The 26,887-nt window shown below is 44.8% G+C and overlaps 1 long non-coding RNA gene and 1 pseudogene across 3 annotated transcripts in view; both read right to left on the bottom strand.

Annotated features, from left to right (window-relative positions):
- LOC144340298 (uncharacterized) overlaps window positions 1–26,887 on the bottom strand; it is a 94,788-nt gene that overhangs the window by 66,878 nt on the left and 1,023 nt on the right. For all 3 annotated transcript variants that reach the window (XR_013416236.1, XR_013416238.1, XR_013416239.1), the window contains exon 2: window positions 1,419–1,701. This is a non-coding gene — a long non-coding RNA (uncharacterized LOC144340298). The remainder of the gene's footprint in view (window positions 1–1,418; window positions 1,702–26,887) is intronic.
- On the bottom strand, window positions 13,462–17,605 carry LOC696434 (transcription factor BTF3 homolog 4 pseudogene; annotated as a pseudogene).

The raw sequence follows: 26,887 nt of genomic DNA, 5'->3' as shown, positions 1-26,887 counted from the left end.
CATTCAGTGGGTCCACAGATATTTACTGAATCTTCAATGTGTCCAAGAATTGTCCTAAGAACTAGAGCAATTTTATTGGGAGTAGTTGGTTACCAAGTAGTTCACGGATCTCAGACATTCTGGTTGAATGCACTCATCACAGAAGAGAGGAGTGCAACAGTTTGCAATAAAATAGACCTCTCCTTTGCCATCCAGGCACACACAAAGAAGAAACAGTGAATGGTCAGTATTCCACCCAGATTCAGGCAACACATCCCAACCCATGTGGTATCCTCCCTGTGCCACAGGAACGGGGTAGGGTGGGAGTTCTCTGGCCACCTGCCTCCCGAGCTCTGTCCATGGGAATCCAAGCTGCCAGGGAGAACCACAAAACCCCCCTCAGCTGGCAGGAAGCTGGCCCCACCCTCTTCCCCATTCGCCCCCTCACTTTCTCCCCTCCTCCAGTGACACTCGTCAACTCCCTGGACTGTTCACTCAGCCCCAAACCTTATCTCTTCTGCCCCCACTGTGGCATGATGGTCAGTCATTCCTGCCTAGTCCAGAACTGTCCATGGGGGTGAGAGCAGGGGGAGGACAGGACCCCCAAGGATGACCCGGCCTCAGAAGAGAGCATCTAAAACACATTAGAGGCATCACCTTGTGAGGGTTCAACTGCCAACAAGTCCCATCTACTGACTGTCTTCTTTGCACAAACAGCATCCGCTTCCTTCCTGGCCTGTTGTTACCAGAATCTCACAAGATGTCAGACTCCAGGAAATGTGGGTGGGCTCTGATCTGTGTCATCTGTTTGACTATTTGATTAATGTTCTCCTTTGATCTGACTTTCCCACTGTTTCATCAATAAGGCCCAGCCACATGCCTGGCACGTTGCAGGCGCTGAACAAATACTTTCCTGAACAAATGATGGACACTTTGGTTTGGGTGGGGACTATTAACTTTTTGACCTTGGGGTGAGAACCATTTCACACACTTTCAATAATCAAGAAATCTTTCATTATCATTCATTCATCAAAGGTAATTTTTCTTTCTGAGATGTTGATTTAGTTCCTATTTTCATTTCTTTGTCTATGTGGGAAGTAAACAACAAATTGCCTGCATGTAGAATGTATTCAGTGGAGCTGCCTTAATTAGGTAATTTACTCATGTCTCACTGGAGACTCACCCCAGCCATCAAGTCCCCCAGGGGCCTCTGCTCCTCACTGTGAAACAGGGGGTGAGGCTTCTTGATGGGGAAGGGTCCTGCCAGAATCATGTCCCGTGAACTGTGTAAGAAGCAAACGAGACAGCACCACCTGCTTTCCAAGGCCTGGCCACTAGGCCAAGGTTTGGCTTAAGTGAGAGGGCCAGGCTGTCCCTACCCATGTTTTAGCTCAAGGGACACAACCTTTCCTGCTATAAACCTTTTTTTTTTTGTCTACCTGGGAAAGGCTGTAGCTGCACAGAGCGAGGCTGGAGACTCGGGCTTGGTGCAGGACATGGATGATCTGAATCGCTGAACAGAATAGACTGTGGTGGAGGCTGAGCAGGAGACCAGGAAGGGCTGCGGTGTGATCCTCCTCCGAGAGCAGCCAGGTAGGGATGTGACGGGAGCAGGCAGAGTGCAGGAATTGGTCCGTGTAGACAGCAGAGGGACAGAGGTGCTGAGCGGTCAGAAGGTGGGTGCCAGGGGAGGAGTGGAGCTGGCCATGTCTCTCTGAGCACCTGGGGAGGAAGAGCCACCGTCACGGAGGTGGGGGTGCAGGGAGAAGGCGGTGAGGAAAACCCACAACGATTTGAGATGGAGAGAGCCCAACCACAGCTGAATGCATGAACCTGGACATCAGTTAAAGGTCTGAGCTGGGCACAGAAATAGGCATTTAAAAATAAAAATAAAAGTCTACTCCTGATGTCACAGGCAAATCAGATCAAAATTCCCAAAGCATGACACATGATACTTTTCATCAACCATGGAACCCCTCAATCTGAGGAATGTATGGGCTTGATGATGAAAACTTGGAACCAGATAGGAACTCCTGCTGTTGGAGCTGGACCACCTGGATTCCCCACCATAGCCCCCACACCAACCCATTGCTCTTGCCTGGGCCTAGGGTCTCCAGAAGCAGAGATTGAGATAGAGTTTTCAGTTGAAGTTGTTTTTAGGTATCAACCCTTGTGAAAGGAAGCTGGGGGCAAGCCAGGCCGGGGGAGATGTTGACAATGGTAAAGGTGGTTCCAGCTGCCAGCTGGAGGTTGTCTGCTGACCATATGCCACCGTAGCCCAACAGCAAATCCTTCCTTGAAGGGAGACCCATGTGTTGCTCTTTGTGTCTTCCTCTCTGCATCTGCTCATGCTGGTCCCTTTAGCTGGAATGCCCTCCACACAGCCAAAGCCAACTCATCCCACAAGAACCGCTTAGCTGACTCCTGCCACTCCTGCAAACCCATGTCACCAGTTCCCCATGAGCCTCCCACCCAGCCATAACATCTCCCCTCTCAGAACTCCCAGAGTGTTCCAGCGATATTACTCTCCCATTTTGTAGATTATAGTTTTTTGTATAAAGGAATTCACATGGTCCAAATCTTTATGAATGGAGTCCCCACAGTTATTACAAAGTTACGTAGAGAGATGAAGCCATCACAATCCAAAAGAGTTCACTAATGAACTGACCACTTATAACATTCATCTCCAAAATCCACCTCTGCAGTCACAGCTGCACTTGTCTCCCCTGTGCCAACCCCAACAGGTCCTCAGAGGCAGCCTTCCTGAGGGTGACACGAAAACATCTGTGCACATAATGCAAGTAAATGAAAAACAGTGCCAAGTGGAAATGCAAATCTTGCAAAGAGTATGGGATTTTGTGAATTTCATGGAAGTGAAATTGGTGAGAACAGCTCATGAAGCCATGGGCACATGAAGACATGGCAATTAGACCAGTTAATGACACACTACCTGATGGGTACTTAAAAGGAGAATTATTTGTGTACAAAAGAATTGAGTCCTTTGGGGGAATGAATGAGCTCTGAAATATTTTGCAAAACTGAATTACTTTTATAGAGTTGTGAACGTTAAACACGAAGTGCAGGGAATTTATAGGAAAATGATACGCCCAAATCAATGCCTCCTTCATTGCAATTAAAGCATCAATTTTGTCAAATATAAGAAAATAGGCCGGGCGTGGTGGCTCACGCCTGTAATCCCAGCACTTTGGGAGGCCGAGGCAGGAAGATCACGAGGTCAGGAGATCCAGACCATCCTGGCTAACATGGTAAAACCCCGTCTCTACTAAAAATACAAAAGAAATTAGTCAGCCGTTGTGGCGGGCACCTGTGGTCCCAGCTACTCGGGAGGCTGAGGCAAGAGAACGGCGTGAACCTGGGAGGCGGAGCTTGCAGTGAGCCGAGATTGCTCCACTGCCCTCCCACCTGGGCGACAGAGTGAGACTCAGTATCAAAAAAAAAAAAAAAGAAAAAGAAAAAGAAAAAAATAAAAGAAAAAGAAAATACGCTTCCTCTAAAACTTTTCATTCGACTATTCAAGATAAAGTCTCAATCACGTTTTCCACTCTTTGTTTTCAAATCTGGACTCTCTGTCTCCAGTAAATTGACTTTAAGGGACTATTTTCCTTGGTTGACAAAGACCTGTACTTTTCTTATATTTCGTATTCAACCAAAAAGACCTAGAAGACATAGAATGGGCATGTTTTTCAGCCTAGGACATAATAGATGCCAACTAATGTTAAATGAATGAGTAAACCAACAAAGCAGAGACACCCTAGGATGTTGTGCTCACTCAAGCTGGCTAGAGAGAAAACAAAACTTATACCCAACATTCACCATGCTGGCTGAGCTCCCAAGAAACCACCAGGTAACTTAAGACAGCAATTCACTCGAAAAGGAAAAGGGTGACTTCTTTAGCAAATGATGCCAGAACAACTGGTTTCCCATTTGCAATAAAATTAAGGTTAAAATTAAAATGCCTCCCTATCTCATGTCTTCTATGAAGTTAAATTCTAATGAGTTGAAGACTTCACTATACAAAGTAAAATTAAAATTTTGCAAGAAAATCTAGGATACTACAGATATAATCTAAAGGTTAAGGACATCTTACAAACCAAGAATGGAAATCTTGAAGAAATAAAAGAAAAAATTAGCATATTTGAATATTAAAATTTTGTACATTGCCAGATTATGTAAATGAAATATACATATACACTATAAATCTGTAAATTATTGTAAGGTAAATGATAGATAAAGGTTAATTTCTATTATATACAGAGAACTCTTACAAACTAACCAGAAAGAGGCAAAGGTTATAAAGAGACCATTCCCAGAAGAGCAAGTCTCAATGTTTAAAAAAGAAAAATAAGGAAAGATGGGAGGGAAGGAGAGAGGAAGGAAGAAAAAGCAAAAAAAGAAGAAAGTAAAGGAAAACAAGTAAGGAAAAGAAAATAAGTTTGAATTCCTCAGTATTCAAGAAATTTCATATTCAACTCTGAGTTATGGCTTTATGCCTAGCACACTGGCAAAAATTTAAAAGTGCCATAAATACCATTGCAGCTGGGCTGTGGGGAAAATGTACTCTCCAACAGTCTAGTAGAAACATGGAATATGCAATCTCTTCTGAAGGCAATCTGGCAGCATTTAGTAAAATTGTTAAAAGTGCATACACCCAGATCTTGAACTGTTGAAGATTCATTCCATTTTTACCAAAATGTACAAAGATACTTACTGCAGCATTGTTCATAGTGATGCAGAACCAAAAGCAAAACAAATTCCTATTACCAGGGGAATGGCTGAGTACTTTGTGAGTATATTCACTCCATGACATAATGCACATCTGTTATAAGGAACTAACTTTAATTTGGAGCTATGCAAGATGACTCAAAGATATTTCTATGAGATACTGAGTGAGAAAATCAAGATGCAGAAAAATGTATATCATATGATAACATTTTTCTAAAACAATGACTCATCCTCCCTTAAAAAAAAGTTCCTTTTATATGTGTGTGTGTGTGTGTGTGTGTGTGTGTGTGAGAGAGAGAGAGAGAGAGAGAGAGAGAAAGGAGTTCTAGAGAAAGAAATGAGCTTTGTAGGGTTATGGGATTATATGAATACAAAGGAAAACATGGAAAGATAGGGTTTTTTTTTATTTAATACAAGTTGTATTTGGAAATGGAGGGGCAGATGGAAGGGGAAGGGCAGAGAAGAAAAAAGTGTCCACAGTTGTCAACAGGAACCATGTGATCTCTTTTATGTAAATGTACATGTGTATTGCTATATAAGAATGTTACAACTAAAAAAGCATCTGGCCTCACATATGTAGTGAGGAAGGTAAATTCCAACCTTTGCCTGCCTGAAACAGTGAGGAAGTCATGAATGAGAAGCAAATCTGAGCCAGAGGATAAATGAGATTTTGACAAGTAAAGTTGGCAGCAAGATGGAAAGAACTCCTGGCAAAGGAAATATCTTAAATCAAGGAAGGCATTTGGAAGGGCAGGTGTTTTATTCATTCAACAAATGTATTGAGAGCCACTGTTGTAGTCAGAATTTTCTAGATGGTCCACAAGATCTCCATCCCCACAGCAAACACACCCTGTGTAACACCCTCTCTTTGCATGTAGGTGGGACTTGCTGGTAGGATGGGATTTCACCTGTGATTAGATTATATTATGTGGCAGAGATGAACTTTGCAGATGCAATTAAGGTCCCTAACCAGTTGACCCTGACTTCATCCAAAGGGGGATTATGTTAGTTGAGCCTGACCTACTTAAGTGAGCTCTTTAAAAGAGAATCTCAGGCTTTTGAAGGAAGAGATTTGAAGCCAGAGACATGCTCTCCCACTGTCCTTGAAGAAGCAAGCTGCTGTGAGTTCTATAGCTACAAGGAAATGAATTCTTTCAACGACACAGGAGCATGGGAGAGGAGCCAAGACTCAAACGAGACCCCAGCCTCAGCCAACACTCTGATTGCCACCTTTGAGACCTTGATCAGAGAGCCTGGCTAAGTTATGCCTAGACTTCTCATCCACAGAAACTGTGAGATCATAAAAGCACATTGCTTTAAGCTGCCAAGTTTATGGCAATTTATTATGTTGCAATGGAAAACTAATCCAGTCTGCTTTGTGGCTGCCCCCATTCAAGGCTGTAGAGAAACCACACTGGACAGTCCAGACCTGGCTTTAACCTTATGGGACTTGTGGTCTGGTTGGGAAGAAAATCTACATTCAAGAATTTAAATCAGTGGCTGGACACAGTGGCTCACACCTGTAATCCCAGTGCTTTGAGAAATCGAAGTAGGAAGAGAGTTTGAGGCCAGGAGTTCCAGGCCCATCTGGGCAACATAGCAAGATCCCTATCTCTACAAAAAATAAATTTAAAAAATTACATATTAAAAAATTTTAGATTAAAAAAAAATAGCCATGTGTGTAGTTCTAACTACTCCAGAGGCTGAGGTGAGAGGATCCCTTATTTAAGGCCAGGAATTCAGGGTTGCAATAAGCTATGATCGCACCACTGCACTCCAGCCTGGGAAAGAGAGTGAGACCCTGTCTCTGAAAACAAAAGTTAAATCAATAAACGAGCTAGTTAAAAGAGGATTTTGAAAGAAGTGAGCATGGCTTTGAGTCAGAGAGTAATTGGGGCGGAGGCTGCATTAGCATGGTTGGTGGTCAGTGAGGGCCTTTCTGAGATGACTTTATGCCAAAATCCCAAGACAGACAAGAAAGTGGCTGGTCACAGAGCCACAGGAAGAGCAATCGCAGCAGAGGGAACAGTATGTGCAAAGTCCTGGAGGCAAAAAGTGTGGTCCTATTTGACAGACCATGTGTAAGATCACTTCTCACTGAACAAACCTCTGATTGTTGGTTTAGACTAGCACCCTTGAATAATATCTACCATTTCACATATTAAGCTGGTTCTACAATGCATAAACATGTCTTCATAGTCACAATCATCTATACAGCTTTGGTCGTCTATGGGGAGCAATAAGGGGCTCTCCAGATGTAACCCACAGCTGGAATCTAGTGCCTAGTAAGCCACAGTGTGGGTTTGGGGGTGCAGGTAGGCACACACAACACTGGGATGTGTTTTATTTTCGTATACTTATATACTTACATATACTTTTTAATATATGTATTTCTTTCTTTCTTTCTTTCTTTTTTTTTTTTTTGAGACGGAGTCTTGCTTTGTCACCCAAGCTGGAGCGCAGTGGCACAATCTTGGCTCAGTGCAACCTCCACCTCCTGGGTTCAAGTGATTCTCCTGCCTCGGCCTCCCGAGTAGCTGGGACTACAGCCACATGCCGTCATGCCCAGTTAGTTTTTGTATTATTAGTAGGACAGGGTTTTGCGACAGCCTCAATCTCTTGACATAGTGATCTGCCCAACTCGGCCTCCCAAAGTGGTGGGATTACAGGCCTGAGTCACCATGCCTGGATGAATGTATGTTGTTTTAAGACACTAAATTTATAGTAATTTGTAACAACAGCTATTGAAAGCTAACAAAGTCTGATTTAAAGTGGTCCTTGTTTTAGGAAGAAAACATTCAGGTGAAGAAGGTCCAGGACTGCTCAGGCAGGTGAAAATACTGCATTTTGAAAAATAAACTTTTACATTTAAAAATGGTTAAGATGGAAACTTTCATGTTACGTGTATCATACCACAATTTAATTTGTGTGTGTGAGCTTGTGTGTGACAGAGTCTTGCTCTGTCTTGCACTGGAGTGCAGTGGCATGATCATAGTTCACTGAAACCTCAACACCCTGGGCTCAAGGCTTCCTCCCCACTCAAAGTGAGAGAGTTGGGGGTAGGGTAGTCTGAGCCTCCTGCTGGCCATCCTTCGGCTGCTGTTCCCTATGCCCTGGCAGAAGGCTCAGTAGTATTCACACTCCTGACTTTACCAGCCCCTGCGGTAGATTGGTCCAAAGGCTGAGTGGGTCTTGGCTGTGAGTGCAACCGGGGTGAGTCATTCTGCCAGGCTTGGAAACTGTGCTCTTCAGGAAACTCTTCTCATCATCCACCACAATCCTGTCCCAGATAAGAGGAGCAGTGAGTGCTGCACCCAGGCTCCCTGCCTTCCCAGAGCTCCCAACAGCACACTAGCTCCTCCCTCGATGCTGTGGGGTCTGGGTGCTCTGTGTTCACCATGCCCTCACCATTGCCTCCCCATTTCACTGCCCTCTCAGCATTGTCCCAGCCCCTCCAGGGTCACTGCCTGACCAGGTAGGGGTTGGGTGAAGAGGCAGAGGTCAGGGCAAGACCCCTGGTCCAGCTTGACTCTAGGTTTCTCTCTGAAACATGACTGCTGCATTCCACATCCTGTTCCTCGGGCAACCTCAGTTAACACGATGTGTAGGGAAGTGTAGAATCTGGGCTGATGATGACGAATTCCTGCCACCATGGCTTTTCAACTACACTGATTTTTCCTAAAATGGATAAACAGACTAGCAATAAGTTATGGAAACACTGTTTTCCTTACTAATAGTACAGATGTGTGTATGTGTCAATGCTGGTTTTTAAAACAAAGATAAGCCCATAGGCACTCTGCTGCATGCAGATTCTATCCCAAAATAACACACTTTGAAGATCTTCCAAGACCAGCACATACAGATTCTTTTCCTTTTTATCTCTGCATGATATTGCATAGAATGACTGCATCACAACAAATGTAACCAGTGTCTATGTATCCATCTTCCCAGCAGTTCCTGCACAGATGTCGCTGAAGAGAAGTGCCGGGGAAGGGCAGAGAAGACGCGATCTGTCCTTTAACATAAGGCTGATTCTCTTGAACTGTGTGACCAGCGGAAGCAGGTGTGTGTGAACTGGACACAGGTTGAAGAATCTGCCCCTGTTGAGGCAGATGGGCCTGATTATTGTCCCCCAATGTCCTAAAACTTGTAAGGAGTTGGATAATGAGGAGGCTTGGACTGAAATGTGAGTCCTGTTGGAGACTCCCTCTCTACCCCCCACCTTGGTGCCTTTCAAATACCCAATGGAATTCCAACTTGAAGGATTGCATCCTGCTGGAGCTGAACTTGCCTGCCAAAAATGTGTCCGACCTGCATTCCTGGCTCCCTGGTTCAGAGACTACCTTTCTCAAGGGCTCTGTGCCTGCGCTGGGAATGAAACAACGATGAGAAGGAAACAAATGTATATAAATTGCTGTCAATAAATGACACCCAACCCTTCCAGCTCAAAAAAAAAAAAGAGAATGAAATAAACTTTTTCAATTCATGTGAAATACTTTCTTAAATGGCGATTAAATTGCTAGGTCATACATATTTATTGCTTGGTCCTAATTACTTAATAAATACATTCTTGGGTATTTCTTTTGTTTTAGGGTTGTCTTGAAAATGTTACAGAGGCACCTTCTGGATTTTCCCTGGACCACTGCAGGCCATATTTGTGGGCTCTGCCTCCTGCGGGAATGCTCACCTTCTTGAAGCCAGGACTCACACGTCAAATTTTTTGGAGACCTTCCTGTTCAGGCTACTGAGGACCTCGGGGCTCCCCTCCCGGTCTTCCTCCCCACAACCTTGTTCCCCGCCCCCTGAATCATCTGTCACCTTCCTACACCGGATGCAATGCACCTGCTCATTACGTTCACCTGCTGTCCCCACTGGAGCAGGGATTTTGTCTGTTTTCCTCAAGGAAGCATCCATAGCACAGTCCGCTGTTGCTGCTGAGGCTGTACTAACACTGTGAGTGAATAAATGAGAGGCAGTGATTGGGGCAGGGGCCTTTTGTCCATTCATTCACTATGCTTTAGATGGTAACTTAGGACATGGTGGGACCAGTATTTTCTGGGCACAATAAATCAGTATACAATGTGAAGTCAAGAAGGAGAAAGAAATGTGAGGTGGAAGAATATGAATTTTCAACAAGTAATTGGGAAGAGTGAGACAAAAACCAATCAAGAAAGGGGCAAGATTGGCTTGGTTTTAGCCAACATGGTGGAGAAATGCAGCTGTCTGCAATGGAGACTGAGCACTGTTAGACTGGTCTGCAATGCCGAGGCCACCCCCACAGCCTGCCCTGCATCCTCCTCTCTCCTGAGGCTGAATGCAGTCCTTGTGCCTTCAGTGCCAAGGAAGCCATAGTCCCAGGCCAGAGGAAGGGCTGAGGTGGACAGTGAAAAAGAAGGTAGTAGGTACAGAAAGAGACCCCTGGAAGCAATGAGACCCTGAGGATAAACAAAAAATGCCACTTGAAAATAGGACAAAAAAAGAAGGGTATAAATAACAAGGTGGCAATTATCCATAATTCCATACACAGTGTTTAATGGTAGGGTTTTGGTACAATCATATGTGATCTGTATAAGATTATGATCATGTACCCTACACTTATTTTAAATGACTAGAGTATTCTTTTTAAGAGCAGAGTTCGAGTTGATAGTGCAGAGTTCTCTCTCATCCTGTCAGTTAAACCCATTTTTTGTTTTTGCCTCGTGTCATTTTATTTTCTTTATTCACTTTTAATTTCAACTCTTTTTACAGATTAAAGAGTACATGTGTAGGTTTGTTACATGGGTCAATTGTGGGAGGCTGCAGCTTGGGGTCCCAACGATCCCATCACCCAGACAGTAAGCTTGGTACCCAGTGGGTGGTGCTTCAGCCCACGTGCCCCACCTTCCTCCCCTGTCTAGTGATCTCCAGTGTCTGTGGTTCCCATCTTTACATTCATGTATATTTAATGTTTAGCCCCCACTTATAAACGAGAACCTGCAGTATGCAGTTGCCTGTTCTTCTGTTAGGTCACCTAGGATAATGGCCTCCAGCTCCATCTGTGTTGCTGAAAAGGACATGATTTTGTTATCTTTCGTGGCTGCATAGATTTCCATGGTGCACTCAGTCCACTGCTGCTGGGCACTTAGATTGATTCTGTGTCCTTGCTCATGAGAATAGCACTGCAATGAACATATGAGTCTATTTGATTGAATAAATTATTTTCCTTTAGATATATCCCCAGCAGTAGGATTGCTGGGTTGAATGGTAATTCTATTTTATCTTCTTTGAGAAATCTCCAAACTGCTTTCCGTAGTGGCTGGACTAGTTTGCTTTCACAGCAACAGTGTCTAAGTGTTCACTTTTCTCCTCAGCTTCACCAACATCTGTGGTTTTTCGACTTTTTAAGAATTGCCATTTGACTGGTATAAGATGGTACCTCACTATGGTTTTGATCTGCATTTCTCTGATGATGATTCATATTGAGCATTTTTTCATGTTTGTTGGCCACTTGCAGGTCTTCTTTTGAAAAGCATCTGTTCATGTTCTTTGCTTACTTTTTAAGTGGGTTTTTTGTTCTTGCTTGTTGAGTTGTTTAAGCTCCTTATAGATTCTGCATATTAGACATTTGTCAGTTGCATAGTGTGCAGATATTTCTCCTGTTCTATAGGCTGTTTACTGTGTTGCTAGTTTCTTTTGCTGTGCAGAAGTTCTTTAGTTTAAGGAGATCCCATTTGTCAATTTTTGGTTTTGGTTGCAATTGCTTTTGGTGTCTTCATCATGAAATCTCTGCCAGGTCCTATGTCCAGAGTGGTATTTCCTAGGTCATCTTCCAGGATTTTTATAGTTTTAAGACTTACATTTAAATCTTTAATCCATGTTGAGATATTTTACATATATGGTGAAAGATGGGGTTCAGTTTCATTCCTCTGCACACAGTTAGCCAGTTATCCTAGCACCATTGGTTGAATAGGGAGTCTTTCCCCATTGCTTATTTTTGTTGATTTTGTTGAAGGTTACATGGCTGGAGGTGTGAAGGTTTCTTTCTGAGTTCTTGATTCTGTTCCACTGACCTAAGTGTCTATTTTTGTACCAGTACCATTCTGTTTTGATCACCATAGCCTTATATTATAGTTTGAAGTTAGGCAATGTGATGTCTCTGGCTTTGTTCTTTTTGCTTATGATTGTTTTGGCTATTTGGGCTCTTTTTAAATTCCAAATCGCTTTTAGATTACATTCTTCTAATTCTGTGAAAAATGACATTGATATTGATAAGGATAATGTTTCATCTATAAATTGCTTTTGGAAGTATGGCCATTTTAACTATATTGATTCTTCCAACCCATTAGCATGAAATATTTTTCCATGTATTTGTATTGTCTCTGATTTTTTCAGTCATGTTTTGTAGATTCTCTGTTTCCATACAAAATCTAGCAGAATCACTCATTTATTACTCCCTATCATGGAGGAAAAATGAAATAACATTAATTCTCTACTGGATAATACAACAAAATTCCAAACTCAGTAGGTTTTTGGGACATAGAACTCTTTATTTAAATATCAGTACAGGGTAATAAATTACTATAGGAAACAATCATTAACATAATTTTTATTAGATATTTAAATAATTATCTTTCAGGACATGAAAGGAATCCCTGGAGGCCTGAAGTCTAACATGATTGTTTTATTGACAATATCATTTGGAAGAACAGTGTCACCATTCAAAGAAGTAACTGATTTTCCAAACAAAAGCAGAAGAAAGAAAATGTTGACATATCTTGTTTAGTCAGCCAGAACTTTAAGTGCAAAAATTCCATCAGGTAGCACCAAGAGAAAATAGCATAAGATGTTAGGAATAACCAGTGGTAAAATTGTTGACAAAAGGGATCAAGGCAGTGAAAAAGCTATTGGGTCCATGGTGTCATCATGATCTGCTGGAGGCCTCTGGACATACACAGTAGGTGGTGGGCAGGTGGCCAGCCAGAAGGGCAAGTTTGATCGAGACCATGCTCACAGGGGCTTTTTGGTGTCATCTTCAGCCTTCAGAAAGGATACAAATGTTGGTTTAAATGGTGAAGGAGAACCCAGATCACTTTTCCACATCTGAAAACCCAGTGACACCTGCAGTCTTGAGGCTGGTGATAAATCCACAAGGAGAGGAGCAAAAGCAAGTGCAGTGAGGAAGAGGAGTCAGGAGTGAGAAGGGAGAGGAGGATAGGAGAGCACAGGCACCCCAAGGAGGAGCCCTCTATGAGGGGGTCCTGTTCACATTCACTCAAACACACACACACACACACACACACACACACACACACACACAGGGCTGATTAGATCTGAACTCAGGACAGCAACCTTTGTTTTTTTCCCACTTACTTGTTCGCTTCAGCATGTTTTCCCAGTGTATCAAGAATTCCTCAAGCCAAGTTTCAGTCTCCCAGTGAAATCTTCTGGAAGAACCTGGTCACATCCCCGTTCTTCTCCCACTTCTCTTTCATCTTCTTGGCTCCAGGATGAAGCACTGTCCACTTTCTGTTGTTTGGGTCAAAGAGGAGGAACCTCTGTCCATTGAAGAGGAACTGTCAAGATCCTCTGCCGTGTCCATGGGCTTCGTGCTCACAAGACATCCTGGCCCGCAGAATGAGGGGCTCTGCCCCATTGGAAAGAGATCAGCTCTGATCTTGAGAAATTCTGAGTCCCACCCTGCTTCCTTTCCTGTCTGCTGCCCTTGCTCTTTGACCTCTTGAGTGATATAAACCTGATTTGTTTATTATTATTATTATTATTTTTTTTTTTTTTTGAGATGGAGTCTCGCTCTGTCGCCCAGGCTGGAGTGCAGTGGCGCGATCTCAGCTCACTGCAAGCTCCGCCTCCTGGGTTTACGCCATTCTCCTGCCTCAGCCTCCTGAGTAGCTGGGACTACAGGTGCCCGCCACCGCGCCCGGCTAATTTTTTGTATTTTTAGTAGAGATGGGGTTTCACCGTGGTCTCGATCTCCTGACCTTGTGATCCACCCGCCTCGGCCTCCCAAAGTGCTGGGATTACAGGCGTGAGCCACCGCGCCTGGCCTGTTTGTTTATTTTTAATCAATAAATTTATTTTTTAACTAGGCAAAGAACATTATTAACCTTTGTTTCAAACTTTATTCCCAGGCTTCTTCGGCTTAATTAGCTGCAAAGAATAAATTGTGTATATGCAAAAACTGAAAGGAGCTCAGTGTCCAAGGGGCTTGGGCTTAAAAGTATTGGTGACCTAGATTTTATCATATCCATAAACAAACATTTCTTAAAAAGCAGTCATAATAGAAAATAGCAGTTCCTAGTAACTTCTTCAAGTTTTATCTTCAGAAGTTGGCTCAATTCATTTTGCCTCATGCTTGGAAGCCTCATCAAAATTCTCTACAAGATCAGTAACTTCATCATCATCATCCTCTCCAGTTGCAAGTGGTGCTGGTCTATCCACAGACTGTTTGGGCAGAGCTTCAGCCAGTCTCCTTAAACTAGTCAGACAGTCTGCACCAAGCTGGATGAAGATGCTGGGTAGCATTGCTGTCAGCTGCTTTGTCTTAGCATGGCCTGTAATGGTGAAAGGTTTCCCTGCCAGAGATGTCTGAACTTCAGGGTTGTTAAAGTGGATCACTCTTCCTTGGTTTGTAAACACATTCACCTCTTCAATACCAGAGATATTGTTTACCCCTAACTTCTTTAAGGAGAACTGAAAGTTTTTATCTTCTGTTGTGGCTGTTCTATGAACCACCTTCTTCTTTCTGCGAGCAGGTCCCTTCCCACCAATGTACACTTGTGCCTGCAGTTTGGCAGGTTTTTCCTGGTTCATGATTGTTTCTTTCACCTTGTCGGAGCGGATAAGGCGCCGTGCAGGGGACTAGGGTTTGTGTTCAGGTGGTCTCGGGTGGACCAGCTGAGATTAGGCACACACATGCAAGGACGCCAACCTGGTTTATTTTTTGCATGAACCCATTAAAGCCTTCTAAGCTACTATAGTGTCTGCTCCCTCCTGTCCTGGGCCATTTTAAACTTACCACTGGGTATTCAATTCTCCACTTGAATGTCAGCCAATTGCTCTTTGAGGAAATCTACCACGTCTCTTAGGGTTTCAGTTTGTTCTTCCCAGGCTTTTGTGACATTGACCTTCCTCCCCAGAGAAGCAAAGGCTTTGGCCTTGTGGTTAAAACAGTCATAGTGAAGAAAAGGCCTTTCATCCACCTGGTCTTGAACTTCACACCACTGTGGTTCAGGTCTGAACTTAGGAGTGATGATGAAGTCATAGCAAAGATAGTGTGTGTGTGCGGAAGATAAACACAGGAGAGGGCTGGTGTGGGGGGAAGTGGAACCTGAGACCCCTCCTCTTCCTTATGGTGACTGCAAGTAAATATCTCTGAGGGGCTGGGCTGGCAGAGCAAGATGTGCCCCAGCCAGGACTGTCATGTCAACTAGTTAAAGACTAGAATGTCTCCCTTTCTTGAGTACAAGGCAAGGAAGGTCCCTGTAGCCATGAAACCATGCATCCTCCCAAGACATATCCCACCTGGGTTCTGCCCACATGGGTCAGCACATGACCTTGTCATGGAGGTGCCAGGCCTGCTGTGGCAGGAAAAGGCCTGGATGAGGAGGATCTTTGGCAGCAGCCCCTGTGGACTGCGGGAGGTGGGAGAGGGTGTGGGAGCTGCCCTAGGATGCTCCAGCTCAGTGAGTGGGATAAGGACAGAATCCAATTGGAATCAAAAAGAGATTATTGTCATAGTCCCAGGATTTAAACGTTAGCAAAGCCCCTGGTGATGATGCCCATCTGCTATGAGATGCATTCCTGAAACCTTGGAAAAGGGATGGTTCACAGGGCGAGAAGTAGAAAATCTAGAACTTCTAAGGCACGGTGTAGAGGAAGGGATCACAGGCTCAGAGAAGTGCCCATGCTAGAGGGGTCTGAGTGTGAAAATCCAGAACAATGTCCATCCTCTGTGCTCCTGGGAAGCCTGGAGGACTCCTGTTTATCCAGCATATAAAGCAGGCCCTGAGAGAAGGCAGCAGACTGTCAAGAAACGCAGGGATGCCTGTCGCTGAAAGCCAGGGTAGGAAATGCTGTTCCCTAAGTGGCTCCCAGGAGTAATGATCTGAAACAACCGATCCCAGGTGGAGGCTGTCACCTGTCAGGAGAAGGGAAAGTGCAATGACAAAAATGATTAGAGAAGTCACAATGCCAGCTGGAGTCCTGAGCCACAGAGAGCTACGCTCATGGCTCATAGAACAAGGGGGACCAAGAGGCAAAACAGATGGAGACTCACCCGGATCCTGCTGGACTTTAACCACAATAAATAAAGACAAAACAGAGAGATGGATGATTTGGAAGAGGAAAGTGGACATTTCATAAAAAACTGTATTACTTTGCCGAGTTTCCAGCACTAAGCCACTTCTCAGACAGACCCAGGATCCATTACTAGAAGCAGAGTCCACATTCCAATGAGGAAAGACCCTTCAACCTCACAACAAGTGCAAAGTCCGACTTCCCCACATACACGCATGGCCCGCAGAGCTTGCTGTGAGGGCCTGTATTGTGAATATAAGGGGCTTGCTGGCAACATAGTCCCTGTTGTCACTGATCAACTCTCCCCCTGTATCTTGATAGTAGCCACAGACAATCCATGCGTGATGAGTGTGGCTGGACCTGTCACTAGGGCCCTAGGACTCAGTACACGTTAGATCCTAGAAGTATCTGTGGTTGAAAAAAGTTTTGTGTAGAGTCCATAGCAATTTCTAACTGGAGAATCAACAAGGTCCCCTAATGCCCAGAAGCAAGCCCATGCTACTGGCACCAGGAAATAAATCACACCCTTCAAAAGTGGTTCCTGTATCGTCCTAGGCCCTGGCAGAGATGAGGCCTCCAGCCATGGGAGGGCAGTGACCACACGGCCTCAGAGCTGCCCACCATGGGATGGGCTCCTCACCCTATATGTCACTAGGAAGATAGGCCCAGCAATGAGAAGATGCAGGTGGTTCTCCTGGGATGGGCAGGAGCAGGGCCACAGGGAACCGAGAAGCTGCACAAGAAGTTGGCCCCAATTCCCAGGACACCACATGACTGCACCCTCTCACCCTCAGTTCACACCTGAGGCTTCAGGGAGGGTCCCTGATGGCTCAGGTGAACTATAGATGCCACTCAGCAGCAAAGGAGGGGAGAGTAGACCCCAAACCATGGAACCCTGGCTCCCATCACATCCACACCACCCAGAAGTCACAGACAGAGCAGGAACTGGCTCTGACTTTAGGAGTTGCACCTGAGACCCCGTCTGGAGATGCCACCCTAGGGGATGGTCCATCAACTGTTGTGTCACTGTGTGTATCCTCATCTGGGGTCAGTAACCTAGGCCAGTGTCCAACTCTGTTCCCTCTTTTATTTTCAGGTTGTCCTGGCCGGCTGTTGCTCTACAAAGGGACAGGACTTGACACACAGACAGATAATCCATGCCTTGAAAAGACCAAAGTGCCTCCTGCCTTCCTTTCTAGAAAGTGTTTCCCACCTCCAGCCTACCATTCTATATGATGCTGGCTCCTGAATAGGAAGAATAGGAGGTCTTGGTCCAAGGGTAGAAGTGGGTGCCTCTACTCATCTGCATTCCCAGGGTCATCCTGGGGAGAATGGTACTTCCCATCCCCCCTGCACAGGTTCTGGGGTGTGTGGGTGTGTACTCAGCAAGGAGGAGAAGGTGTCGGTTGTTGTGGGAGGTGGTGAGAGCCTCCTCATGGATGGGGAGGTGAGGGAGGCCTGTGGGGTGAGAGGGCTGGACTGAGATTGAAGGTAAAATGATGTGACCTGTTTGGTGGCAGTGGGTAGTGATGAAAGGTGACAATGTGCTAGCAGCCCTCACTCTCAGCGCCTCCTCGGTCTCGGCCTCCATTCTGGCGGTGCTTGAGGAGCCCTTCAGCCCGCCACGGCACCATGGGAGCCCCTCTCTGGGCTAGCTGAGGCCGGAGCTGCCTCCCTCTGCTTGCAGGGAGGTGTGGAGGGAGAGGCCGGGGCAGAGACTGGAGCTGCGAGCGGCGCTGGCAGGCCAGTGCGAGTTCTGGCAGGTGCAGTCACCGGCTCAGTGGGCCCTGCACCGGGAGCGGCTGGCAGGCGCCACAGGCCCAGGGTAGTGAGGGGCTTGGCACCCAGGCCAGCAGCTGTGGAGGTTGCACCGGGTCCCCCAGCAGTGCTGGCCCGCCAGCGCTGCACTCAAATTCTTGCCGGGCCTTGGGACCTGCAGCCCTTCATGTCTGAGCTCCCCCACTGCAGTGGGCTCCCGGAGGCCCCAGCCTCCCCGATGGGCGCCACCCCCTATTCAGTTGCCACCGATCCCATCCACAGCCCAAGGGCTGAGGAGTGCAGGCGCCACTGGGGACTGGTGGGCAGCTCCGCCTGCAGCCCGGGTGAAGGATCCACTAGGTGAAGCCAGCTGGGCTCCTGAGCTGGATGGGGACTTGGAGAACTTTTATATCTAGCCAGAGGATTGTATGTGCACCAATCAGCACTCTGTATCTAGCTAATCTGGTGGAGACTTGGAGAACTTTTATGTCTAGCTAGAGGATCCTAAATACACCAATCAGCACTCTGTGTCTAGCTCAGGGTTTGTAAATACACCAATCAGTACTCTGTGTCTAGCTTAAGGTTTGTAAATACACCAGTTGGTACTCTGTACCTAGCTAACTCTATGTCTAGCTAACCTAGTGGGGACTTGGAGAACTTTTCCCTCTAGCACTCTGTGTCTAGCTCAAGGATTGTAAAGGTACCAATCAACACTCTGTCGAAACGCACCAATCAGCTCTCTGTAAAATAGACCAATCAGCTCTCTGTAAAATGGACCAATCAGCAGGATGTGGGAGGGGTCAGATAAGGGAATAAAAGCAGGCTGCCCTGGCCAGCCAGGGGTAACCCTCTTGGGTCCCCTTCCACACTGTGGAAGCTTTGTTCTTTCCTTCTTTTCAGTAAATCTTGCTGCTACTCACTCTTTGGGTCCATGCTGCCTTTATGAGCTGTAACACTTACTGCAAAGGTCTGCAGCTTCACTCCTGAAGCCACCAAGATCACGAACCCACTGGGAAGAACGAACAACTCCAGATGTGCTGCCTTTAAGAGCTGTAACACCCCCCAGGAAAGTCTGCAGCTTCACTCCTGACAGCGAGACCACAAACCCACCAGAAGGAAGAAACTCTAGACACATCTGAACGTCTGAAGGAACAAACCCTGGACACACCATCTTTAAGAACTGTAACACTCACCGCAAGGGTCCGCGGCTTCATTCTTGAAGTCAGTGAGACCAAGAACCCACCAATTCTGGATACAGTGAGGGGATTGGGAGGGAAGTGTCTGCTGAGCCCCTGGTTGCAGGCAAGTGCAGCAAAGTGTAGGGTGAAGTTTAAGGGCAGGGAGCCCTGGGGGTGCTGGAGGGTTTGTGTGGTGGAAAGTCAGTGAGAAGAGAGCATCTGTGTTTGTCTGGGATGTGTGTGCTCCTGTTTCTGTGAGATCCCCTCCCTCACCCCTGGTCACGCCTGTGTCCCGGTAGTTCAGGCTCCTTCTGCCCTAGGGCACAGTGGAGGTGCCAGCCTTACCTGAGTCCGGCCGTGCCCTCTGGCCCCTTCCAAAACTCTTGTCCCTCCCATCCTCCTGTTATTATAGGAGATAAGAAAGAAATCATTTAGGTAGACAGGGTAAAGAGAGTCCCCAGCTAAAAACTTTCTTTCTAACAAAAAGCAGCTCAGAAACTGCTCCCTTTTTAACCTCAAGCAGTTCAAAGAAATAACTTGTCTTCTAACAAAGAGAAGCCTAAAAGATCAGGCTGTAAAATGCAGATAAGCAACTTGGGCACAGAAGGAGGAACTACCTGGATAATGATCGAACTTCACATACATAGGATGGGCCCCTGCAAAAACAGTGGGGCTCAGTGAGCATATTCCTGTCCATTTCCCTTCTTCCTTTGTTTTTTTGTTTTGTTTTATTTTTTGGTTTTTTGTTTTTGAGGGAGTTTTGCTCTTGTCGCCCAGGCTGGAGTGCAATGGTGTGATCTTGGCTCATCCCACAACCTCTGTCTCCCAGGTTCAAGTGATTTTCCTGCCTCAGCTTCCCAAGTAGCTGGGATTACAAGCGCCCATGACCATGTCCAGCTAATGTTTGTATTTTTAGCAGAGACAGGGTTTGCCATGTTGGCCAGGCTGATCTTGAACTCCTAACTTCAGCTGATCCACCCGCCTCAGCTTCCCAAAGTGCTGGGATTACAAATGTGAACCATGGCACCTGGCCCCTGTCCATTTCTTTAGGCACACTAAGATAGGGAAGCCGGAAGCGTGCACAGTGTGGGGATGCCTGCAGCTGCAAGAAGGTGCCTGGGAACAGGCACAGAAACTCACCAACCCCTTTTATCACAGGCAGGTAAGTAGTGCAGAGCAGCACAAACTAAGAGCCAGCCTGCATGATCAAAGAATGGGGTGGGGGCTGCTAGAGACTCTACCTTATGCAGATGGCATACCTGGTCCTAACCGGCTCTTTGGGCCCTATGGGTCTCTCTGTGACAGAGAGCTGTTCTTAGGCTGTGCACGGTGGCTTACACCTGTAATCCCAGCACTTTGGGAGGCCAAGGTGGTTGGATCACCTGAGGTCTGGAGTTTGAGACAAGCCTGACCAACATGAAGAAACCCCGTCTCTACAAAGAATACAAAAATTATCTGGGCATGGTGGTGCATGCCTGTAAACTCAGCTACTCTGGAGGCTGAGGCAGGAGAATCGCTTGAACCCAGGAGGTGGAGGCTGTGGTGAGCTCAGATTGTGCTGCTGCACTCCAGCATGGGCAGCAAGAACGAAACTCGGGGGGCATGCCCAAGATGGCTGAATAGGAACAGCTCCAGCCTCCAGCTCCCAGCGTGAGTGACACAGAAGACAGGTGATTTCTGCATTTTCAACTGAGGTACCGGGTTCATCTCACTAGGTCATGTCGGACAGTTGGCGCTGGTCTGCAGGTGCAGCCCGACCAGCAAGAGCTGAAGCAGGGCAACACATCACCTCACCTGGGAAGCACAAGGGGTGAGGGAATTCCTTTTCCTAGCCAAAGGAAATTGAGACACACAACACCTGGAAAATCGGGTAACTCCCACCCTAATACTGCACTTTACCAAGGGTCTTAGCAAATGGCACACCAGGAGATTATATCCCACACCTGACCCAGAGGGTCCCACGCCCATGGAGCCTCCCTCATTGCTAGCACAGCAGTCTGAGATCTAACTGAAAGCCGGCAGTGAGGCTGGGGGAGGGGCGCCTGCCATTGCTGAGGCTTAAGAAGGTAAACAAAGCCTCTGGGAAGCTCGAATTGGGTGGAGCCCACCACAGCTCAAGGAGGCCGGCCTGCCTCTGTAGACTCCTCCTCTGGGGACAGGTCATAGCTAAACAAAAAGCAGCAGAAACCTCGGCAGAGGTAAATGCCCCCATCTGACAGCTGTGAAGAGAGCGGTGGATCTCCCAGCACGGAGGTTGAGATCTGAGAACAGACAGACTGCCTGCTCAAGTGGGTCCCTGACCCCTGAGTAGCCTAACTGGGAGACATCCCCTACTAGGTGCAGACTGACACCTCACACCTCATACGGCAGGGTACACCCCTGAGACGACGCTTCCAGAGCAAGAATCAGACAGCAACACTTGCTTTTCAGCAATATTCTATCTTCTGCAGCCTCTGCTGCTGATACCCAGGCAAACAGGGTCTGGAGGGGACCTCAAGCAAACTCCAACAGACCTACAGCTGAGGGTCCTGACTGTTAGAAGGAAAACTAACAAACAGAAAGGACACCCACACCAAAACCCCATCAGTACATCACCATCATCAAAGACCAAAGGCAGATAAAACCACAAAGATAGGGAAAAAGCAGTGCAGAAAAGCTGGAAATTCAAAAAATCAGAGTGCATCTACCCCTCCAAAGGAACACAGCTCATTGCTAGCAACGGAACAACACTGGATGGAGAATGACTTTGACAAGTTGAGAGAAGAAGGCTTCAGTCGATCAGACTTCTCAGAGCTAAAGGAGGAACTACGTAACCAGTGCAAAGAAACTAAAAACCTTGAAAAAAGATTTGACAAATGGCTAACTAGAATAACCAATGTAGAGAAGTCCATAAAAGAACTGATAGAGATGAAAACCATAACAAAAGAACTACGTGACAAATGCACAAGCTTCAGTAACCGACTCGATCAACTGGAAGAAAGAGCATCAGCGACTGAAGATCAAATGAATGAAATGAAGCGAGAAGTGTAGAGAAAAAAGAGTAAAAAGAAATGAACAAAGCCTCCAAGAAATATGGGATTATGTGAAAAGACCAAATCTACGTCTGATTGGTGTGCCTGAAAGTGATGGGGAAAATGGAACCAAGTTGGAACACACTCTGCAGGATATCATCCAGGAGAACTTCCCCAACCTCGTAAGGCAGGCCACCATTCAAATTCAGGAAATACAGAGAACGCCACAAAGATACTCCTCGAGAAGAGCAACTCCAAGACACATAATTGTCAGATTCACCAAAGTTGAAATGAAGGAAAAAATGTTAAGGAAAGCCAGAGAGAAAGGTCGGGTCACACACAAAGGGAAGCCCATCAGACTAACAGCAGATCTCTCGGCAGAAACTCTACAAGCCAGAAGAGAGTGGGGGCCAATATTCAACATTCTTAAAGAAAAGAATTTTCAACCCAGAATTTCATATCCAGCCAAACTAAGCTTCATAAGTGAAGGAGAAATAAAATCCTTTACAGACAAGTAAATGCTAAGAGATTTTGTCACCACCAGGCCTGCCCTACAAGAGATCCTGAAGGAAGCACTAAACATGGAAAGGAACAACAGGTACCAGCCATTGCAAAAACATGTCAAAATGTAAAGTCCATCGATGCTAGGAAGAAACTGCATCAACTAGCGAGCAAAATAACCAGCTAATATCATAATGACAGGATCAAGTTCACACATAACAACATAAACCTTAAATGTAAATGGACTAAATGGTCCAATTAAAAGACACAGACTGACAAATTGGATAAAGAGTCAAGAACCATCAGTTTGCTGTATTCAGAAGACCCATCTCACACGCAGAGACATACATAGGCTCAAAATAAAGGGATGGAGGAAGATCTACCAAGCAAATGGAAAACAAAAAAAGCAGGGTTGCAATCCTAGTCTCTGATAAAATAGACTTTAAACCATCAAAGATCAAAAGAGACAAAGAAGGCCATTACATAATGGTAAAGGGATCAATTCATCACGAAGAGCTAACTATCCTAAATATATATGCACCCAATACAGGAGCACCCAGATTCATAAAGCAAGTCCTTAGAGACTTACAAAGAGACTTAGACTCCCATACAATAATAATGGGAGACTTTAACACCCCATTGTCAACATTAGACAGATCAACGAGACAGAAAGTCAACAAGGATATCCAGGAATTGAACTCAACTCTGCACCAAGCGAACCTAATAGACATCTACAGAACTCTCCACCCCAAATCAACAGAATATACATTCTTCTCAGCACCACATCATGCTTATTCCAAAATTAACCACATAGTTGGAAGTAAAGCACTCCTCAGCAAATGTAAAAGAACAGATATTATAACAAACTGTCTCTCGGACCACAGTGCAATCAAACTGGAACTCAGAACTAAGAAACTCAATCAAAACCGCTCAACTACATGGAAACTGAACAACCTGCTCCTGAATGACTACTGGGTACATAACGAAATGAAGGCAGAAATAAAGATGTTCTTTAAAACCACTGAGAACAAAGATACAACATACCAGAATCTCTGGGACACATTTAAAGCAGTGTGTAGAGGGAAATTTATAGCACTAAATGCCCACAAGAGAAAGCAGGAAAGATCTAAAATTGAAACCCTAGCATCACAATTAAAAGAACTAGAGAAGCAAGAGCAAACACATTCAAAAGCTAGCAGAAGGCAAGAAATAACTAAGATCAGAGCAGAACTGAAGGAGATAGAGACACAAAACCCCTCCAAAAAAATTAATGAATCCAGGAGCTGGTTTTTGGAAAAGATCAACAAAATTTATATACCACTAGCAAGACTAATAAAGAGGAAAAGAGAGAAGAATCAAACAGATGCAATAAAAAATGATAAAGGGGATATCACCACCAACCCCACAGAAATACAAACTACCATCAGAGAATAATATAAACACCTCTACGTAAATAAACTAGAAAATCTAGAAGAAATGGATAATTTCCTGGACACTTACACCCTCCCAAGACTAAACCAGGAAGAAGTTGAATCCCTGAATAGACCAATAGCAGGCTCTGAAATTGAGGCAATAATTAATAGCCTACCAACCAAAAAAAGTCTAGGACCAGATGGATTCACAGCCGAATTCTACCAGAGGTACAAGGAGGAGTTGGTACCATTCCTTCTGAAACTATTCCAATCAATAGAAAAAGAGGGAATCCTCCCTACCTCATTTTACGAGGCCAACATCATCCCAATATCAAAGCCTGACAGAGATACAACAAAAAAAGACAATTTTCGACCAATATCCCTGATGAACATCAATATAAAAATCCTCACTAAAATACTGGCAAACCAAATCCAGCAGCACATCAAAAAGCTTATCCACCATGATCAAGTGGGCTTCATCCCTGGGATGCAAAGCTGGTTCAACATACGCAAATCAATAAATGTAATCCAGCATATAAACAGAACCAAAGACCAAAACCACATAATTATCTCAATAGATGCAGAAAAGACCTTTGACAAAACTCACCAACCCTTCATGCTAAAAACTCTCAATAAATTCGGTATTGATGGAACGTATCTCAAAATAATAAGAGCTATTTATGACAAACCCACAGCCAATATCATACTGAATGGGCAAAAACTGGAAGCATTCCCTTTGAAAACTGGCACAAGACAGGGATGCCCTCTCTCACCACTCCTATTCAACACAGTGTTGGAAGTTCTGGCTAGGGCAATCAGGCAAGAGAAAGAAATCAAGGGTATTCAGTTAGGAAAAGAGGAAGTCAAATTGTCCCTGTTTGCAGATGACATGATTGTATATTTAGAAAACCCCATTGTCTCAGCCCAAAATCTCCTTAAGCTGATAAGCAACTTCAGCAAAGTCTCAGGATACAAAATCAATGTGCAAAAATCACAAGCATTCTTATACACCAGTAACAGACAAACAGAGTGCCAAATCATGAATGAACTCCCATTCACAATAGCTTCAAAGAGAATAAAATACCTAGGAATCCAACTTACAAGCGATGTAAAGGACCTCTTCAAGGAGAACTACAAACCACTGCTCAGTGAAATAAAAGAGGACACAAACAAATGGAAGAACATACCATGCTCATGGATAGGAAGAATCAATACAGTGAAAATGGCCATACTGCCCAAGGTAATTTATAGATTCAATGCCATCCCCATTAAGCTACCAATGACTTTCTTCACAGAATTGGAAAAAACTGCTTTAAAGTTCATATGGAACCAAAAAAGAGCCCGCATTGCCAAGACAATCCTAAGCCAAAAGAACAAAGCTGGAGGCATCACGCTACCTGACTTCAAACTATACTACAAGGCTACAGTAACCAAAAGACCATGGTACTGGTACCAAAACAGAGATATAGACCAATGGAACAGAATAGAGCCCTCAGAAATAATACCACACATCTACAGCCATCTGATCTTTGACAAACCTGACAAAAACAAGAAATGGGGAAAGGATTCCCTATTTAATAAATGGTGCTGGGAAAATTGGCTAGCCATAAGTAGAAAGCTGAAACTGGATTATTTCCTTACTCCTTATACGAAAATTAATTCAAGATGGATTAGAGACTTAAATGTTAGACCTAAAACCATAAAAACCCTAGAAGAAAACCTAGGTAATACCATTCAGGACATAGGAATGGGCAAGGACTTCATGTCTAAAACACCAAAAGCAACGGCCACAAAAGCCAAAATTGACAAATGGGATCTAATTAAACTAAAGAGCTTCTGCACAGCAAAAGAAACTATTCCCATCAGAGTGAACAGGCAACCTACAGAATGGGAGAAAATTTTTGCAATCTACTCATCTGACAAAGGGCTAATATCCAGAACCTATAAAGAACTCAATCAAATTTACAAGATAAAAAACAAAACAAAAAAAACATCAAAAAGTGGGCAAAGGATATGAACAGACACTTCTCAAAAGAAGACATTCATACAGCCAACAGACACAAGAAAAAATGCTCATCATCACTAGCCATCAGAGAAATGCAAATCAAAATCACAATGAGATACCATCTCACACCAGTTAGAATGGCAATCATTAAAAAATCAGGAAACAACAGGTGCTGGAGAGGATGTGGAGAAATAAGAACACTTTTACACTGTTGGTGGGACTGTAAACTAGTTCAACCATTGTGGAAAACAGTGTGGCGATTCCTCAAGGATCTAGAACTAGAAATACCATTTGACCCAGCCATCCCATTACTGGTGATATACCCAAAGGATTATAAGTTATGCTGCTATAAAGACACATGCACACGTATGTTTATTGAGGCACTATTCACAATAGTAAAGACTTGGAATCAACCCAAATGTCCATCAGTGACAGACTGGATTAAGAAAATGTGGCACATATACACCATGGAATACTATGCAGCCATAAAAAAGGATGAGTTCATGTCCCTTGTAGGGACATGGATGCAGCTGGAAACCATCATTCTCAGCAAACTATCGCAAGAACAGAAAACCAAACACCACATGTTCTCACTCATAGGTGGGAACTGAACAATGAGATCACTTGGACACAGGAAGGGGATCATCACACACCGGGTCCTATTGTGGGGAGGGGAGAAGGGGGAGGGATAGCATTAGGAGATACACCTAATGTAAATGACGAGTTAATGGGTGCAGCACACCAACATGGCTCATGTATACATATGTAACAAACCTGCACGTTGTGCATATGCACCCTAGAACTTAAAGTATAATAAAATAAATAAATAAATAAATAAAGTATTGAACCAAATCAAAAAAAAAAAAAAAAAAAAGAACGAAACTCCGTCTCAAAAAAAAAAAAAAAAGAGCTACTGTTTCCTTTCGCCTAAAAAACTCGTGCTCCAATCTCACTCCGTGGGTGTTCGTCTCCACCCTTGATTTCCTCGGCCGCGAGACCAAGAACCTT

Source organism: Macaca mulatta, chromosome 4 (genome assembly GCF_049350105.2).
Source record: "Macaca mulatta isolate MMU2019108-1 chromosome 4, T2T-MMU8v2.0, whole genome shotgun sequence".
NCBI classification, from domain to species: Eukaryota; Metazoa; Chordata; class Mammalia; order Primates; family Cercopithecidae; genus Macaca; species Macaca mulatta.
This window is presented reverse-complemented; position numbering and strand designations above follow the sequence as displayed.